Source organism: Molothrus ater, chromosome 16 (genome assembly GCF_012460135.2).
Source record: "Molothrus ater isolate BHLD 08-10-18 breed brown headed cowbird chromosome 16, BPBGC_Mater_1.1, whole genome shotgun sequence".
NCBI classification, from domain to species: Eukaryota; Metazoa; Chordata; class Aves; order Passeriformes; family Icteridae; genus Molothrus; species Molothrus ater.
In genome coordinates, this window is record NC_050493.2 from 2529388 (window position 1) to 2547645 (window position 18258).

The 18258-nt window shown below is 54.8% G+C and overlaps 1 protein-coding gene across 1 annotated transcript in view; it reads right to left on the minus strand.

The window, feature by feature from the left end:
* The window catches only part of RAI1 (retinoic acid induced 1), a 74513-nt gene extending 59519 nt beyond the window's left edge, over positions 1–14994 (minus strand). Inside the window, exon 1 of the mRNA XM_036392231.2 lies at positions 14872–14994. The gene's annotated coding sequence lies outside the window, so the exon portion shown is untranslated. The remainder of the gene's footprint in view (positions 1–14871) is intronic.
* Positions 14995–18258: the final 3264 nt, after the last annotated feature.

Here is an 18258-nt window from a genome sequence, read left to right on the forward strand (position 1 = left end):
AGGGATCCGGTGTGAGGACAGGGAGGGATCCGTGTGGGGACAGGGAGGGATCCTGGTGTGGGGACAGGGAGGGATCCGGTGTGGGACAGGGAGGGATCTGTGTGGGGACAGGGAGGGGTCTGGTGTGGGAAGGGGAAGGGTCTGGTGAGATCCCAGTGGGGGGACAGGAAAGGGTCGGGTGTGAGGATGGGGAAGAGTCCCCTGTGGGGATGGTGAAGGGTCCAACGAGGGAACACAGAATGGTCCAGAGAGGAACAGAAAATGGTCCAGTGTGGAAATGGGGAAAGGTCTGGTGTGGAGAGAGAGAATGGTCCAGTGTGGGGATAGGGAAGGGTCCAGTGGGGTGACAGCGAACAGTCCAATGTGGGGATGAGGAAGGTGTGAGCATCCACTTGGGCAGAGGTGTGCTGGGAGATACATATCCTGGGAGAACAACCAACGCCAAAATCCTGCTGGATCTTGTTTACTCCCCTTCTAAAGCCATTTCTAATAAAGGCTGGTTTACGTTTTTTTTTTAATCCCCTCTCAGGTGAATAAAAGCAAAACAAATAACCCCAGGCAGCGAGGCTGGGTGATGAGCAGCAGATGGCTGGTGATAACAGGCACCTTCATACCTGTGCACCCCTTACCCACAGCCTTCCCACCTGGATCTCCCAAGCTCCCAGCTCCATGGCTCTCGCCAGCCCAACAATCCCAGCCCAGCTAGGGGATATGGGAGTGCAGACAGCAGCGAGCTGCTTTAGGGAAATCCAGTTTGGAGCCAAGTCAATGCATGCAGAGTCATTAATCTAGGTCTGGTGCCAATAGGGATGGCTTTGCATTAGCCGGGCCCCTTTGTAGTTCAGACAATCAGTTGCATTCAACCAGCGCAAGATAACGCTGCAGAAAGCTGAGACCATCGCAGCTCATTCCTCCTGTAAGGGGCGGGGGGAGAGGATTTACAGGCAAAATAGCATTGCATTAATGGGACTGCTCAGTATTCTGCACAGACGCTGGCGGATAATGTCTTTGCAAACTAACTGCAATAAATTAATTAAATTAATCTACTATGCCGTGCTTGTCCCCACCCAACATCAAATTCAAGGATGATCAGGGCTTGCCTTATCCTCCATAGCCTACGAAAGAATCTGATCTCACTTGCTCTAGAGTTTCTGAGGCACTGAATTGCAAAGTACCACCTGCCTCACTAAACTAATCACCAGCCTGGTGGTTTAGATCACATCAGTTTTACATGTAATTAAGACTGTCCAGGAGGGCATGCAGCTGCTTACATGGTCGTTCCCTCTTATACAGCAACGTGCCTCCTGCTCAGATAGGTGCAATTAAACAAGCCTGTTCACAGTCATTAAGCATTAATGCACCTCATTAGCATAAGAACTGGAAGAAGCTTTGATGCAGGGAACCCCGCAGGAGAAGGAGATAGAGAGAGATGTACATACAGACAGGAAGGCGAAGGGCTGGGCCACCACCTTCTCGTGGCCCCGACCAACCATTCCAGCTCCATTTCTCCAAAGCAATGAGCCATGCCGTGCCCTCCTCCCCAGAAATGGGTCTGGGTTATCTTTCTCTCCCCCCTCCCCCTCTTTCTAAATTATGCTGGTGGAAAGGGAGAAAAAAAAAAAAAAAAAAAAAACACCACACCAAACTGTTGGGATATTAACCTAGCGAATCCATTAATAAGCTGAACTCTCTGTTGGCTTTGACACAGCACACTAAAGCTTTAAAGAGACAGGGCCCCAGACACTGGAGATAGGGGCAGAGACAACAGCGCTAACAAAGAGCCACTGTTGCCACGGCCGTGGCCATCTCGGGTAGGTCCAGCTGTCTTTGGTGTTCTGTTTTCCAGACACAAAGAGCAGACTGAACCGTTTTGGTCTGAATGGCTTTCATTTGATGGTAGAGAAAATGAGAGGGAAGAAAGAAGCTAAGTAAAGTGTCCAGGAGAGAAGGAAAAAAAAAAGAAAAAAGACAGGAGAGGAAAAAAAAGAGCATGGTGTGCTGCAGGTCTCCAGTGAGAAAGGCTGCCTCTCCCCCGAGCACAAAATGGGGCTGTCTCAGGGAGCAAAGTGAAGGTGACATGATGATTTTGGAGCAGGATGGAAGTGAGGATCCAGGATACACACTCCAGGGGAGCTGGGATGGATGCTGCCTGTGCCTCACCCGCTTGCCCAATGCTTTGTACAGCAGTGTACTCAGCACTGCCAGACCACAGACTGCAAACAGCTTGTCTAGCTGGGGTTTAATCTCAAGGGAACAACCTGTGTTTGTACAGTCCCTGGCCCTCCGGGCTCAGAGCCCGTTAAGAGCCTCTAGCCTGGACCAGGAGTGTTATCACACAGAGCCTCAGGAGCTTCACTGTCACCATGGCGAGAAATGGGCTCGCATGAGGACCTGAATCAGCTGGAAAAAGTGAATCTCCAAGTGAAATGTCTTCAAGGAACCACCACATGCTACCATGGAGCCGCTCCAAACCCACACCTCAGCCCAAACTGTATCCCAAGGCATGAATAACCCTTGCGCTGCAGCCTCAAGATGTCCACGTCATGCCCTTGCATCTCTACCTTGCATCCCGTAAGCTTGAAAAACAGGCCTGAAACATCCATTCCAGGGTCCCCTATTATAAAGCACAGCTCTGAAAGCCAGAAATGGAAGCTGAGACCGGATAAATCAGTACCTACCCACTGGAGAGCCACACGGGCTCGTCCCTACAATGCGCTCTCTGGCCTCCATCTAGTCCAGCTCGTAAGTGATAAAAGCGTCCACGACTGCAGCTCTCATCTGGGAAGAAGAACAAACAACCCAAGTAGATCTTACCACTGGGAAATGGTTTCTAAGGGTCTCCAGAGATATCCTCTTTCCTACGCTCATTCCATTAGTGCTGTGCATGCTCCATTGTCCCAGTCTCTCCCTCCTTAGTGGTTACATCCTACAAACACAAACAGATTTCAAATCCCCCGTAGCTCTTTGGCCCATGATGATAATAATTTTCCCTCCTTGAGCACCTTTTATCTAGAGATCTGGAAGCATCTCTCTGGCATTAATAGCTATTAGCTTCTCCACCATCGTGCAACACAGGGTGAGCACTGTCACATCTCACAGCTGAGAGGAATTCGGGCATGGCACAATTAGGAATTCACTCCTGCCAAGTGGTGCATCCTCTTGTGCCCAATCAGTGGCACAGGGATGGTGGTGTTTGGTCCCTGGATCAATCTGGCTAAATCCTAAAAGATTTGCCAACAGCGTCAGCAAGAGGAAGAGATCCCAGGTTTGTGCCTGAGTCACCAAACCCTCTGTTTTCCCTTCTGTACCTAGAGAAGTCAACGGGAAGTCTCCCATGGATGGTAATGGGAAATCCAGGCTTTTTGAGTCAGTAAACAGCTTTTTTTTTGAGGGGGGGGAGGTTTGGGCAAAGAGGCTTTTACTGCACAGTCATTTTGATAAACCAAGGAGCCGAGCTTTTACCCAGCAACAGGCTGGGAGAATGACTGATGGAGACCATGACCCCAGTGAACCACAGCCTTGCTCCCCCAGTCCCTTCCCATTTGCCTTTTGTGATTACAATTAGTACTGGGGGCTGGCAGGTGGGGGAAAAATGAAATAAAATAAACTAGAAGCCCCCCCTGCCCCGCTGCCAGCCCCTCATTGTCTGCAGAGGCTGGCTGGGGCTCTGCACACTGCAGTCCTCTGCCCATTGTACTGCTGAGAACATGCGAACAGACGCTCTCGGGCGATGGGTTTTATTGAACGCAACTTCAATGGCAAATGGAGAGAGAAAGGGGGGGGGGAGAGGAAAGGAAAAAAAAAAAAAAAGCCTTGAAAATCCATGCCAAAAAAAAAAGAGGTGGGGAGGGTGTTTTTTAATGCAATCAATGGCTCCTTCCTATAACTCTGCCTGTTGTGAGGAAATTTCTTTCCAGTAGCAGCCAGCAGCAGTCCCAAGGCTGTGACATTGCTGTAACGCTTGGAGCTCAGCTCTCTATCTCTGGCAGCAGCCCCGTCTTTTTGTCATTATTGGCTGTGATTGCAGGGGGTGCACGCCAGCTCGCCGAGTGCTGAGATATTGCTGCCTTCCCCTCCCTCTGGACAACCTGCCCTCAGAGAGGAGTTTGGGGAGGGGATGAGGGTGAAACAGGGAGCTGAATTCTCTCTGCCTCCCCTGAGTACGCTCTGATCCAAGCCCACATGGATAGGTAGAGGTCCCCAAGGCCCTTTTCGGAAAGCTCATTAGGAAAGTAGTGACAGATGCATTAGCTATTAAAAAAAGGCGGGGGGAGAAGCTATCATAGAACTTTAAAAAAAAGCAGCAGCAGCCGCCCGACAGTTTTATTGCTGTCAGATCCTTTTTTTTGTGGGCACGTTGCAAAGCAGGAGAGGTTTGGGTAAATATCTGACGCACGCACGCACTTCCCATGCTCTGGGCTGTCTGTCAATAATCCAGCCAGGGTATTTCTCACACCCTCAGGAGGCAGCTCTGCCCATTGCCACTGCAGCTACTCACCCTTCCTATCCACCCCCAGCACCTCCTGGAGAAGAGGTTTTGGAACAGGCATGTCTGGCTGCATGCAAAGCTGCGGGAAGAACCTGCCAGGTTGCCACAGGGGGTGAAAAAAAATGGGCATCAGCTGCTGCCATCTCTGACTCCGAGCTTCAGCCTGGGGAGGACAGGTCTTGGCATGAGATGTTCCCTCCTGATCTAAGCAGAGGCTGCTGAGATGGAGATTGAGTCCTGCATGCCGGGACCTGCTGTCCCTGCAAGCTCCAGCAATGCTCTCCATGGAAGGACAGAGCAGGGCACATTGTGCAATGGACACTCAGGCCTCTGTCCATGTCCCACACCCCACATCGCAGCCCAGAGCCCTTGGAGCTCAGGGAACAGGTGTACCCACATCACTGGGAGGAGCTGCTTCCCTGCCCCCAGGATGAGTGACACATCTGGCAGCAGCTGGAAGCCACAAAGCCCCACGTAGGGACCAGGCATGAGGAGGGTGGCAAATGCTGGGTACTGGATGAAGATGCTCTGGATGGAGGTCTGGGCTGGCGAGCTGTGGTGGGCAGAGGGGCAGATGATGAGGGAGATGAGGCAGGATGATGGCTTGGGTTTTGTCCCTCCCCATCCTATGAACCAAAACAGCCACCACTGCTCTTACACCTGTGTGAAGAGCAGAGCCCAGGTAGTAACAGAAGAACAACAGATGTTGCACCTGCATGACGGCTCCCGAACGGCGCCAGACGAGCTGGAATTCACTTCTGAACCACAACAGCAAAGCTCTTCCCACAGACAGCAGTGGGAAGCAGGGATCAAAACACCACTTCCACAGATACACTCCCAACACTGGGTCCTGCCTCCACACACCACATTTTCCACAGACCATCCTCACCACTACGAGACAATCAAGCCAAACATGGCCCCCCGCCAAGACCTCAGCATCCCTCAAAAAGGGGGCACAGCTACTTCAAAAGGAACTACAGGGGTACCAGAGGCAGCCATCAATCTGTGCCCCCCAACCTCACCTCCTGCCACCTTCCAACCACGCCAGGAGGCAGAAAAGGCAGAAACCTCGCTGGAGGAAAACAGCAGCAGCAGCAACCGTCCCCCTCGGTCAGGTTTTAAATGGCTCTCAGATCCCTTCAAACAAATCTAAATGCACCGATCCTATTGTGTGCATAAATCTTTGCACCGGGGCCTGCACGCCTCCACACTATTGATAAAGAGAAACGAGTCTTAAATATTTAATGAGCGAATAAACCCGTTAAGAGGATATGATTAACTGCATGCCACGGCTCTGCATTTAAGGTGTCCCTGCTGTACCTTTAGAGGGGTTTTATTTTTAAGGGAAATCGGCAGCAGCAGCTGGTGGAAGCCAGCAGCCGGGCTGTGCGGGTGCTGCACCAACGGGAACGCCGGCACAGCGCTCCACTCCAGAGGCATAAATATGCCACGGGAGCCCAGGCTGCTCAGGGGGGGCTGTATTGACTCAGCCTGATGGGCAGGGAGGGCAGAAAACAGAGCCAAGGAGGTTTGAGGTTTTAGGTGAGGTGGCAGGAGCCAGGCTGTCGGTTAGAGAAGCCACGTGAACTCTGCACCTTTCCGTCTCGCCTGGCAGCGAGGGGGCTGCTGGGGGGATCAGGAGACCTTGGAGCTATTTCCAGCTGAACCACGGAGCTGGAGTGTGACCTTGGGCAAGTCACTTACAGTCACCCTCTGCCTGGAGTCGAGCTCTGTGAGAGGCAACTGGAGTCCTGCCCGCTGAGGGTGCGGATCGAGGCAGTGTGGGGTGCCAGGATGGTTGAACCTTCCTTTTCTCCACCTCCACCGAGCTGGGAGCAGCCTCAGCACGGGGCTGGAGCACTGAGGGCTGAGGTACAACACACCAGCCAGCCCACAGGATGTTTCTCAGGCACACAGAGAGCAGCTGATGGAAGATTTTATGAAACCAAGTGCTATAAATGTCGCCTTGCTATGTGACTTTTTAAGTTTCTAAATTATTTTGATCATTATTTTTACCAGAGCGAGGTGAATAATATACAACAAACCACCGTGAATCATCACTCCAGTTTTTAGATATGTTAAATTTAGCTGTTTTGGTGCCACCTTTTTGTTTATATTCTCCAAGTGTTTCTTGCCAACAAGTTACCGGCAGGGATTTTTAGCCGGGAAGGAGAAGAAAAAGGAAAAAAAAAAAAGTGAGACAGACTGTTAATTTCTGTTAATTTTAAGCATCAACAAAAGATATTGGAAGAAAGTAGATTTCAAATTCTTTATTGCAACAGTTTCCCTCCCCAAATCTCAAGTCTAAAAATTAAGCCTGCCCAATCGGGAAGCCAAAACCCATCATGTGATGTGAGATCCCAATTAAAACGACTCTCATTCCTGAGACCAAGTATTCACAAAAGAGCAAAGACCGCGAATTATTTGCAGAAATTATCTGGAGAACAATTTTGAATAATGAATACGATGGGGGAAATCGCAGTCACTTGGAATACTTAATGCAACTACAAAAAAAAAAAAAATCACCAACAATTTGCGAACAGAGAAGAGGTGAAACGTGTGGAATAGATCATTTAGCACAGCCCTGCCACCACCAGCGACTATTCCAAATGACCAAAGCCCCTGCCTGGCTGTAAATGCTGCAGGAATTAGCGATAGAGACTGATGGACAGATGGAAGCCATGCTTGGAGATACACCTAATCAAAGAGGCTGTGCCACCACAGCCAACACGCCTGTGACCTGGTAAAATCAGGGTGAAATAACTCGGGAAGCAGGATGTTCCAAGCAGCCCCAGGCAGGAGGAAGGGATGCTCCGGGTGAGGCAGCCGAGCGGAGAGCAGCTGCAGAGGAAGAGGAGCCCTGACACATGCTGGCCAAATCCCAAGAGGCACAAGCACAGAGGAACACCAAGGACGAGCTTCTGTGTGGTTGTGGCTGGGGGAAGGGGTGGGAGATGCTCTGGGAAAGGAGAGGTTCCAGGTAGGTCTGGGTCAAACAGGGGTGGATGCTGCATCACCAAATGCTGGCTCTGCCATGGGAAATATCGTCCCATCAGCCAGGGACTGTGAGTATCCCTGGGCGTCCCCAGGGGGTGAAGCTGAGAGCTGGGGATCCAGCAGAACCCACTCTGCTTCTGCCACCTGCCTTCAAGTGCTGGGCTGAGCCAAACCCTGGCCTCACACTGAGAGCTGCTCCCATGGCCATGATCAGAGCGTGCAGGACACAAGAAGCAGGAATCTACTGAAAACTGAATGGTCTTTCTTGCCCACGAGCCAAAATCTGCCTCTTGGTTAGATTCACTTTGTCACAGCACAAGCTTCGCATTTCAGCCTACCAGCATGAGCATGGAGGCCAAAATCTCACCACTGCCTGTAGAGTTCAGCTGGGAGCAAGGATCTGAAGGGAGGAGGCAGGGAGAATTTGGAGGGCAGGGAGCAGGCAAAGGAGAAAGGGTTTTGGAGGACCTTGGGGGACCACAGCAGGGCGTGGAGGAGATGGGGACCTTATGGGGGTAAGGCAAAGTCTGCAAGCACTGCTCAGGTGGGAAATGCTGGGCCCTTCCCTGCCCCAATAGTGAGGAAAAGCAGCAGAGGTCTGGTAGAGATGGAGCTTTTCACACATCCCAGCCTGGTCAGCTGACATTTATCAGGGTAACAAAAGGATACAGCCTGATCACAAGACAGGCTGACAGTGCATCTTCCCCTTCTGGGGAGGAAAGTCAAGAGCCAAAGTTGTAAAAAGTAGTCCAGTCATCTTTAGTATCTTCTCTTTCCAGCAGTTTGACGTGTGCAGGGATACTTCCTCTCCTCCTTTGAAATCCAAGACGAAAGAAAAATGCAGAAAATTCTGCATTTTAGGTGCAGGAATTAAAAAATAAATCAAATTCATCCAATGTTTCAGGTCAAACGTTCCCCAAAGCTTCTGTTCTGGCAATCTAAGAATGTAGAGGCTGGATCTCTTAAACTCCCTTGAATTCAGGCTGTTTCTATCAATCTGTAGCAGTATTTCAACAAGCCTGGCTGAGGATGCTCAGGAAAGCCTGCTTGTTATACGCCTGGACTGCGGCAACCAGAGAACCACTCAGGAACTGAGAGACTCATTATTTGTTATTAACTCACCTGGAATCTCTGATTTCTCACATGTTATTTTGCTACTTGTCTGCAGACTGAAACAGCTCCTCAAAAAATAGAAAAAGGAGAAAGTGAACCACCCACCAGTGGAGGATCATCTTTCCAGTGGATTCTAGTAGGTCACCAGCAACTGCATCAAAAGAGTGTTCTGGGGGCTTCAGTGTTTGCTTCTTGTGCCCCTTTATTTACTGTGGATTCCCTCTGTGGCAGCACTACCAGCCCCTGCAGAGATTGCCCTGTTCCAGCCTCTGCTTTTCCAGGTTCAGGCACTGGGTATTTATTGCATTTGGCTGTTTTCAGAGCGTGGGTGTTTGCTTCACATGTCCCCACAGAGCAGAGTCCCCTCGGAAAACTGTTCCAGGCAGGAAACTGCTGCTGCTCCTGGTAAGGGAATCACATGGGGAAAATCAGTTTCTTTTTCAAAAAATCCTCCAAGTAAGGAGTTTGTTCCGGAGAGATGGAGAACGGAGATTCCCATGGGCTCTGCTCCTGCCTGTCTGATGGATTCCCCCCAGCACCCATTTGGCTGGTACAGTGGTTGCTGTAATGAATTTTTAGGGATAACAATTTGTTGGGATAATGACTTTAGGTGCACAGGGCACTTCTATGCCCCAGCCCTCCTTCAGCATCTGCGTGTTACCTTGCTAACCTTGCAGACAGAGAAACTGAGGCACAGGGCTGGCTCTGGAGAGGGACCAGGCTCCAGCAGCACCTCCAACTGCAGCACTCAGGTGCTCCATGGATGCTGCAATATCAGCATCACCCAGAATCTGGATGAACTTCCCAAGGCCCCCCAGCAAGAGACCTCCTGTGTCCCCTCTGTCCCCAGCTCAGCTGCCACGAGCTGCTGGCCCTGGTCCCTCTCTTGAGCATCACTCTCTGTCTCTGGCACCCACCCTGCTCCTCTCCCAGCGGCTGGGCTCTGCCCTGGTGATCTCGGGGTGCCACCTTTGCCTGCACCATCCCCAGGAGGGGAGCACAGCAGGGCTCGTGCATCTCCACCGTGGCTGGGGACAGCAGGGAGGACAATGACATTTGCTGCAGGAGCCTGACATTGAACCCAGCCAGTCAGAACAGCGGGTGTTTTGCTGGCAAGGGTAGAGGCTCTGCTCTGACACCGTCAGCGAGGGGACAGGAGAGGGAGGGGAAAGGAAAAAAGCCGAAGCAGCAGCCAGACAGCTGCCTCTTCCTCCTCCTCCTTTTGTGCAGAAATGTGGTTTTGTTTGTCAGTCAAACAGATTGTTTTCTCCTTCTTTGCAGGCCAATTGTTTCTGCTCCTGCAAGATAAGGGATTGAAAAGGGCTATATTTTTATGGCACTGAATCTAGGCCCTCTGAATTGGAGGGGAGACATCAAGTGGGAGAGGGATGCCGGTTCAAACCAACCCTCCTCTCCCCAGCTCCACTCTCCAATCCCATTTCCACCCCCATTTTCCTTTTTTCTCCTCCCTTCTCCTGCCTGGAGCTGCCTCTCGGCCCTCTCACTATTTAATCTCCGTCTCTCCAGTGGACTCAGGAGGTTTACACAGCTTCATCCTCTTTGCACCATCTGCTGAAAAGAATCTGCCTTTCCCCTGCTGCTCTGTCCAGCGGCTCCTACTGCCACCCTCTCCCCAAAACTGGGGAAAGCAGAGCCAGGTGCCACCGCATGTGACGTCGAGAAGAACAAAACCCAGGAGGGGTTTTCCTTTTCTGTGAAGGATTTGCCCAGAAAGCACCTTGGAGAGGCAGACCCCAGAGTGCAGCAAGAGCAGGATGCAGAGATGAGGGAAGAAAATGATCAATAAGAGCAAGCCCAGGGTAAGAGAGCAGGATCCTCTCCAGGCTTCTACAGTGGGTTCAAGGAGGCTGTGTCCAGTCTTCCTCTTCTTTCTTGTCGAACTCCCCCAAATCCAGAGTCCAGATGGGATGCCATGACTTACAGTGATGGGAACGCTGGGGCGATGACCTCTGAATGACCGCCAGCATCCCCAGGCCAAAGGACAGGGAGAAGGTCCTTGCTCCAGGGACAGTCAGGGCTGAGGCATCCTCACCCTCACTGGATCCCAAGCAGGAGTCCTTTGCTCCCAGGCGCTGATCACATCACACACCGAGGACCAGAGGGAGGATTTGCCTCTCCTCCTTGGGGGATGAGAGCCTGGAAGGGGGCAGCGTGGTTCATATCCAACTCATAAGCCTCTCAGAGCTCAGGCTTGAGGACTGAGATTCACTCAATTAATTTTGCTTTGGCAAAAAGTCCATTTTTATTGCTATTTCATGCCTTCAGTATAGATTTTCCCTGCTCGTCTCAAAGGGATAATAAAACCCGACTCGTTCTTTTTATAAAAGTCTCACACTCCCTCTCTCACCAGGCTCTGTGTTCCCCAGCTAGAGATGTAAATTTAAAGGGGAAATGCTGTCATTTAAAACAAAACAAAACCAAAAAAAGCAACTCAGAAAGCCCAGCTTTGAGCATATTCCAGCTCTCTAAACTAGGCCGTGCAACCAAAGCAAAAACCAAGCTGCCACCTTCCCGCGGTGAAGCGGCATTCCCGCAGCGATCCCAGCCTCCCACAGGGGAACTGGGGGTGACTGCCAGCCCCAGGAAGCCACTCTCCATCCTGCAGGGCTGCTGGTGGCCCTCTGCTTGCTGGGATGGGTAGTTTTTGCCAGCTGGATGCTGGTGGGCGCAGGTGGTGAGCGCTGCTCTGAACGAGCTCCTTGTGCTTGGATGTGAGGCTGGAACCCCAGCACCTGCACCTGCCTCCCACCTCCTCCTCCTCCTCCACACCAGGTGAAAGCCTTGCTGCTGCCTGCCTCAAGCAGCTGGACCAGTCCTCCTGGGGGAAATCCCAAATCCACGCAATTCCAAGCAGGTGGATTTTGAGTGTGTTTTCAGGCAGGCAATGGGACAGGATGGTGGCAGGACAATACACGGACCTGCCTGCTCCACCCCAGCTGGGATGCATCCTGCCTGCTCTTCAGAAGGGCTGTAGCTGTGGAGGATCCCTCTGAGAGGTGAAGAAGGGAAAGGGAAACTGCCTTTCCTCTGCGTTGTGCCCTGCTGCCATGACCTTCTGGGGGGATAGGATGCGAGCAGAGGAAGCCAAGTGGAAGTGTTGTCATCAGTGGGTGGCAGCAACTGCCTGGGGACAGGGCGGGGTCCCCAGCACCATCAGGATTTAAGGGCAGGTTAGACCCAGGTGCACGCCTGGCACAGCTGATGCAGCCTGCTAGGACAGACTCAAGCTGGTGCCTCCTGCCTTGGCTGTGTGTCTGATTTGGTGACATGCATAAATCCACCATCACTGGGACTCTCCCGGCTCAGCAGGAGCCAGGAGCAAATCCAAAGCAGAGCAAATCCAAAACAAAGCAAATTCAAAGCAGAGCGAAGCTACACGAGGCAAGAGAAAACACACAGGTGCCTGTACTGTGCACCCCAGCTCAGGACCAAGAGCTGACAGCCAAACCCTTCATACCCAAATGTTTCTTCTCCCCATCCTGCACTCTTTTCCTGCACCTCCCTGCCAGGCTGCCTGCATGCCCTGGCTGCCAGGAACTCAGGGCCCTGCCTGCATCTGGCAGGGCAGGCAGTGCCCAGGGCGAGAGGAAACACACAGCTCACTCTGCTCCTCTGGCAGGTGTGCCTCCAGCAGACACAAGTTATAGGGCAGCTAACAAGGACAGGCAGGAAAGCAAAGACAAGGGAACCCCAGGTGATATCACACTCCCTGGCCAACTGATGGTGCAGCACCTCCAGGTTCATCTCTGGTGCCCCCAGTGAGGCTGTGGCACAGCCTCATCAGTTAAACCAAAGTTGTGCCATTTCCTCTGGTGGCAGAACAAACAGCCCTTCCCCACCGTGAGCTGCCCGAGGGATGCTACAGAAAATTCTGCACCTCCCCCATGTCGGGGGAGAATCACTTGGAGTCCCTAGATTTTCCTGCAGAGCCCTCACAGGACTCAACCCTCCAGGCTGGAAAATCCGTAGTGTGCTCTGACAACCTCTGCAGCTCAGGCAGAGGCGAGAGATGATTAAGACTGGCTGAAATCTCCCAGGACTCTGACATCTGAGAGGCCCCATGCAAGGCAGAGAACCACCCCAGGCTGCTCCTCGCAACCTGCAACTCCCCTCACCTTAGCACGGAGCTGAAGGGAGACCAGGGACCCAGCGGGGCCAGGAACCAGGTCAGAGCTGCTGGTTTCCAGGCAGCAAAGGTTTGGAAGAGCAGAGGATCATTTAGCAGAGCGACAGTGAAGGTTCAGAGCAGAGCCTTCAAATTACACGCTACAGAGCACTTTTCCTGCCTAAAAGGTCTCTGAAATGACTGTGGCGGCTCTGAAACGAAGCACTCTGTATGCAATTGTTCCCTGGGGCTTGCAGCGGAGACAGAGCCGGGAGAGGAGAGGTGGGTCTGCGGTCCCTGGCACGGGCAGCTCCTCATCAGATGAGGATACACACTTCTTCTGGGCTCCACAGCACAGCACTGCTGCTTCCCTAAATCTCCCTGGTGGTTTCTACCAGTCGTGGTATTTTTTTTTTTCTTTTTTTATTTCTCACTTCCTGCCTTGAACTTCACACAGCTCCTGGCCTGGGCTGCAGAGCTGCTGCTCAGGGTGTGGGTGCCCCCAGCCCCGTGCACAGACCCACAATGAACCCCTCGCCACCATCACTCTCGCCACACCTCGAGGCACATCTCAATCCCACGGGGAACGGGGAGGGAAGGGCACTCAGGGGGAACATGTCCTTTTCTCCATCTCACTTGGCTTCCTCCCATCTTTCTCCACTCCATCTCCCAGCAGCTCAAGGTCCATTTTCATCAGACAGTGACAGTCACCAGGAGAAGCAGTCTCAGCCCCGGCGGGCACCACACACAGCCAACCTCTGCCCCCCACCCTCTGTCACCAGCACACAGGTGACAGCACCCACATCCGCACAGCCACCACAGCACTGCTCACCCACCTGGGGCACACACACTGCCACCCTGGCAAAGGCAGCTGTGGGGTGGGAGCACTCCACAAAGTCCCGGCACACACAGCAGGGAACCATTTCTGCACCATCAAGGAGGCTCTGGCAATGCCCAGGAGCTGGGGCAGCTGGAGCTGAGCTGCGAGAGCTCCTGGAAGATGCTGGCACCACCAGCAATGCCCTCCCTCGGCTGGCACAGGGCCCGAGGAGCACTCTCCCATGCAAAACCCCAACTGTGGGGTTTGTTCCTCCACACCATCACTTTGGGAGGTCACCTGAGGGCAGCCAACATGGGCACCGCTGGCAGCCAAGGGGAAAGCGGGCAGGGCCAGTGGCCACAAGAGCTTTCAGCAAGCCAAAATCTGCTCACATCTAAGGGATGGCACCGCTCTCCATCAAAGGCAGTGGGGAACAAACAAGCACCCCAACAGCATCCCACTCTGACGTCAGTGAGAACCTCCGGCAGGTCTGCAACGTCAGCCACGATGCTTCCAGCGGCCGGAGCGCCCCCGGGATGCCGACCCCTAGGGCAGCTCAGCCCCTCCACTGGGACCCCAGCGCCACGCTCAAGGTGCTGCTCCAGCTGCACATTTCCAGGGAGAGTGGGAATGGGGACGCGCACACACACACACACACACACACACAGAGGAATTTAAATGGAATTTCACAGCTGCAGCGAAAGGGCACAGGAGGGGCTCAGGGCTATCTATCCAAGACGCACCATGTCCCCGCTCGGCATTTCGGCACCACCGGCCGGGAGCCCCGCGGCCACCGCACCCGCGGGACCGGGGGGGCCGGGGAGCCCCTCCGTGACGTCACCGAGCCAGGCACAGGCTCGCGTTTTGGGGGGATCGAGGCGGGTTTGGGGCGAGCTTTGGGGGGGCCGGAACGGGCTAGGGTTGGAAATACGAGTGCGGTGCTGTGGGAGCGCGGGCGGAAGGGAAGGGAAGGGAAGGGAAGGGAAGGGAAGGGAAGGGAAGGGAAGGGAAGGGAAGGGAAGGGAAGGGGAAGAGAAGGATATGTGGCGGCGGGTTGGCGGTGCCGCCGCCGCTCCAGCGGCAGCAGGAGAGCAGCGGGCCCGGCGGGAGCCGTGGCTGCAGCCGCAGCTGCGACGCGAAGCCCCGGGGGGGTAACGGGGCTGCGGGCAGGGCCCCCCCCGCCTCCGGCAGCGCCCCGCTCGCCCGGCCCCTCCGCTCCCCTCGCTCCCCCCGCCGGCCCCTTTCACCCGCCGCCCTCCCCGGGCCCTCCCCGGGCTCGGCGGCCCGCCCGGTTCCCCCGGAGCCGCGTCCGGAGCCCTTCCTTACCTGGCGGGCCGAGCCCCGCTGCCTCTCAGCGGCGGCGCTGGGCGGGGGCGGCCCCGGCGGCCATGCCCGGGCGGCCGCGCCGCTCTCCCGCGCCGTGCGAGCCGCCTCGGCGGTGTCAGCGGGCGGGAGCCCCGCGCGGCGCCGGGAGCGAGGGGAGGGACGGCGGGGGCATGACCGAGCGCCGTCGGAAGTGCACGCGCGCCCGCCGCCTGCCCGCGACCGCGGCGACACCTGCCGGCAGCGCCGCCGGTGGCACCGGGAACGGCGGCGGGGCGGCGGCGGCGGCGGGCGCTGCGCACACCGGGGGCAGCGGGGCGGGCGCTGGGCACGGCACACCGGGAACCGGGGCACGGCGCACGGAGCACCGGGGGCAGCGGGGCGGGCGCTGGGCAGTGAATACCGGGAACCGGGGCACGGCACACGGGGCACCGGGGGCAGCGGGGCGGGCGCTGGGCATGGCACAGCGGGAATCGGGACATGGCACAACAAGCACCGGGCAGCCAGCAGCAGGAACCGTATGGCAGCTCCTGAGCTGGGCACCGGGGACTGGGCAGTGAAGGGGGGAAATGATGTTGGGTACCGGGCACCCTGATGGATGCAGGCACTGGGCATCGGGGACATTGACGAGAGAGTGGCACCGGTGCTGGGTGCAGGGAAGCCCCCGGGCAGCATCTGCCAGGTGCTGGTGCAGGTGACACCGGTGCTGGGTGCAGCCAATGGGTGCTGGCACTGGGCAGGATGAGGTCCCTGCAGACACACACCAGACCCTGGGTCTGGGTTTGGAGCTGGAGCTGTCTCTGGGCTTGAATCCACAATTGGATCAGGATTGCACCACGTGTGGATCTGCACTTGGGTCTGTGTCTGGATTTAGATGAGGATTTGGAACTGGATTCTGATCCACATCTGGATTTGCATTTGGAGCTGAATTTGGACCCACATCTGGACTTGCCTTCAGAGCTGGATTCAGATCCTCATCTGGATCGGAGTCTGGGACATGCATCTTCCACAAAGGATGGATGTAGCCTTTCCACCCCCTGCTCTCTGAGCATTCCGTGGGTGCACAGAGCACCATCACCCCACGAGGTGTTCATCACTGCCCACTTACCTTGCTCTGGGGACCTTCAGGGGTCTGCAGCAGTGTGACAGGAGCCCTGACCAGGGAGCAGAGGGGAGGGACGAAATGGCAGCAGTCCCGCTGGCCTTGGCTGTGCTCAGCAGAGTGTCTGGGGCTGAACGTGCTCCAAGGAGGAGCCGAGGTCAGGGAGGGGGATGAGTGCAGGAAACATATTAAGTGAGGAAAATTGGCTGCAGCCAGCAGAGCTGCCTGATGTTTGCCTGGGATTTTCCTCTCCATCAGGTATCCGGTGTAAGCCCTCGCTGCAGGGTGGTGGCAGCTGGTTATTCATGAGTGTCTTGGATGTGCCACCGGCCACCAGCACCTGCTGTGCACCGAGAGGGGTGGCACCCAGGACCCCTCCGTGCTTGTGTCCCCAGTGCTGACACCCAGCTTTGGCCGAGGCGACGTGTGCGGATATTTTAAGAGGAAGACTCTGTGCTCTCACAGCTTGACTGCTAATTTATAATCCTGTTTTCCTATTAAAATAAAAGCCTCTCTCTTATTCCCAAACGTGAGAGCCAAAGCGGAGCTCTGAGGAAGTGCCCTGTTTGCAGAACACACTGAAACACACAAAGGAAACGAGGCAAAACCAGCGTTTTGCACGTTTTTGAGCCTCATTTTAGCTGGGACTTGGAACAGCAGAAGGGAAATCTTTTCCAGCAGGATGTGCACAGCGGGGGTGTGCGTGGAGCTGCTGGCGTCCCTTTGGAGCAGGGCCACCTGCCTGCCGAGGGACAGCAACCGCTGCGGTGCCTGTTTGTCCCCGAGGGGTGGCAGGTCCCTTGGGGAGGCCGGGGACGAGGGATGGAGCAGCATGTCCCCCGTGGGGCCGGCCAGGCGGGGATGGCAGCCGGTGGCAGGAAATACCTGCTGCTCCGCCGCTTCCCGGCCAGAGCGAACAAGAGCGAGAGTGTTCGGAGGGCGGCTGCGGCCGCGTGTGGCAGGAGGGGCCTCCGAGGGACACACAGGCCATTGTTCCTCGAGGATGTGGGGCGGAAATTTGGACGGACCCGTTGCGTGCCGCGCTCGCAGCATTGCCGGGACTGAGCCCGGACTGAGTGGGTTCAGGGTGCGAATTCATTGGACGCTGTGTCTGGTGGAGGGGTCACTGATATTGGTGGTGGTGGGACAGCCCCAGTGGAACGACCCCCTTGAGAGGGCTCTCCTGCTCCTTGCAGCTGGAGCACGGCACATGCCCAGAGACTTTCAGCCTTTCCAGAGCTGCTGCTGGTATTTGTTGTGGCCCTGCAGTAGCTCTGCTGTCTGCCTGCTCCACCCGCACCCCACCAGCCTTGCAGCAACCTGCAAAGACATTTAATACAGGCTGGGTTTGATCTGCACTTTGACATTCCTTCAAGTGTTCCCTGGTGTTTTCCTGTCGCTTGCACAGCGCCTTTTCCCACCAACGCTCCCTCACTGCTGCAAAAAGGAAGAAAAAGCCTTGCAGAGTGTGCCCAGCCTTGCAAATCCCTAATTACCCACCGCACATCCTGGCTTCCCTTGGAGCAGCGCTGCTGTCAGCAGGGATGGGGTGCAGGCTCTCCCCACTGAGGCTGATGATGCTGGTCCTTGCAGAGAGAGCAGAGGGGTTTGTCTGGCTGCTCCCACCTGGCTCTGCTCTCCTTCCCCAGCGCCCATCTCTGCACCAGCTTCCAGATCTGAAGCAGTTTTTAAGGAGAGAGGCTGGGAAAAGGGGGAGAGAGGAGAATGTGCTGCTCTCCTTCCGTGCTTCACCCTTTCTCAGGAACTGGCCAGATTGTTTCCATTAGGAAAAGCTGAGGATCCAAGTATTTGTCAATGACCAGGAGAAGATTTGCTGATGGAAGCTGCCGTTCCCTCCAATAATGTTGAGCGAGGTGCTTGGCGTGGACCCATCCTTTTATGGTAAAATTAGGGCTAAACGCTGTGGGGATTTGCATTTGAAGTTGATTGATACGTGGCATTAGTGCACGCGTAGATAATTTTGTATTTTGAGATCGCTGAGCAAGGAATAATTTTTATTTTGGGTCAAAGATAAGGGCATGGCGTTGAGATGAAATATGAAGGGGTGCTGATCTGTGTCACGGACACTGCGTTTCTCTTGGCTGGGGAAGGGGATGGCAGCCTTGCATTACCCATTCCTGCCCTTGCTTTTAAGTGCTTTGGGTCTGTGCCCGATGCAAGGAGCGATCCCCTGCTGTCACTTAATGCCAGGACACGGTTCCAACTTTATGAGCTTTGGAGTTTCCCCTTATTAAAAAAAAAAAAAAGGCAAACAAAAAACCAGAAGA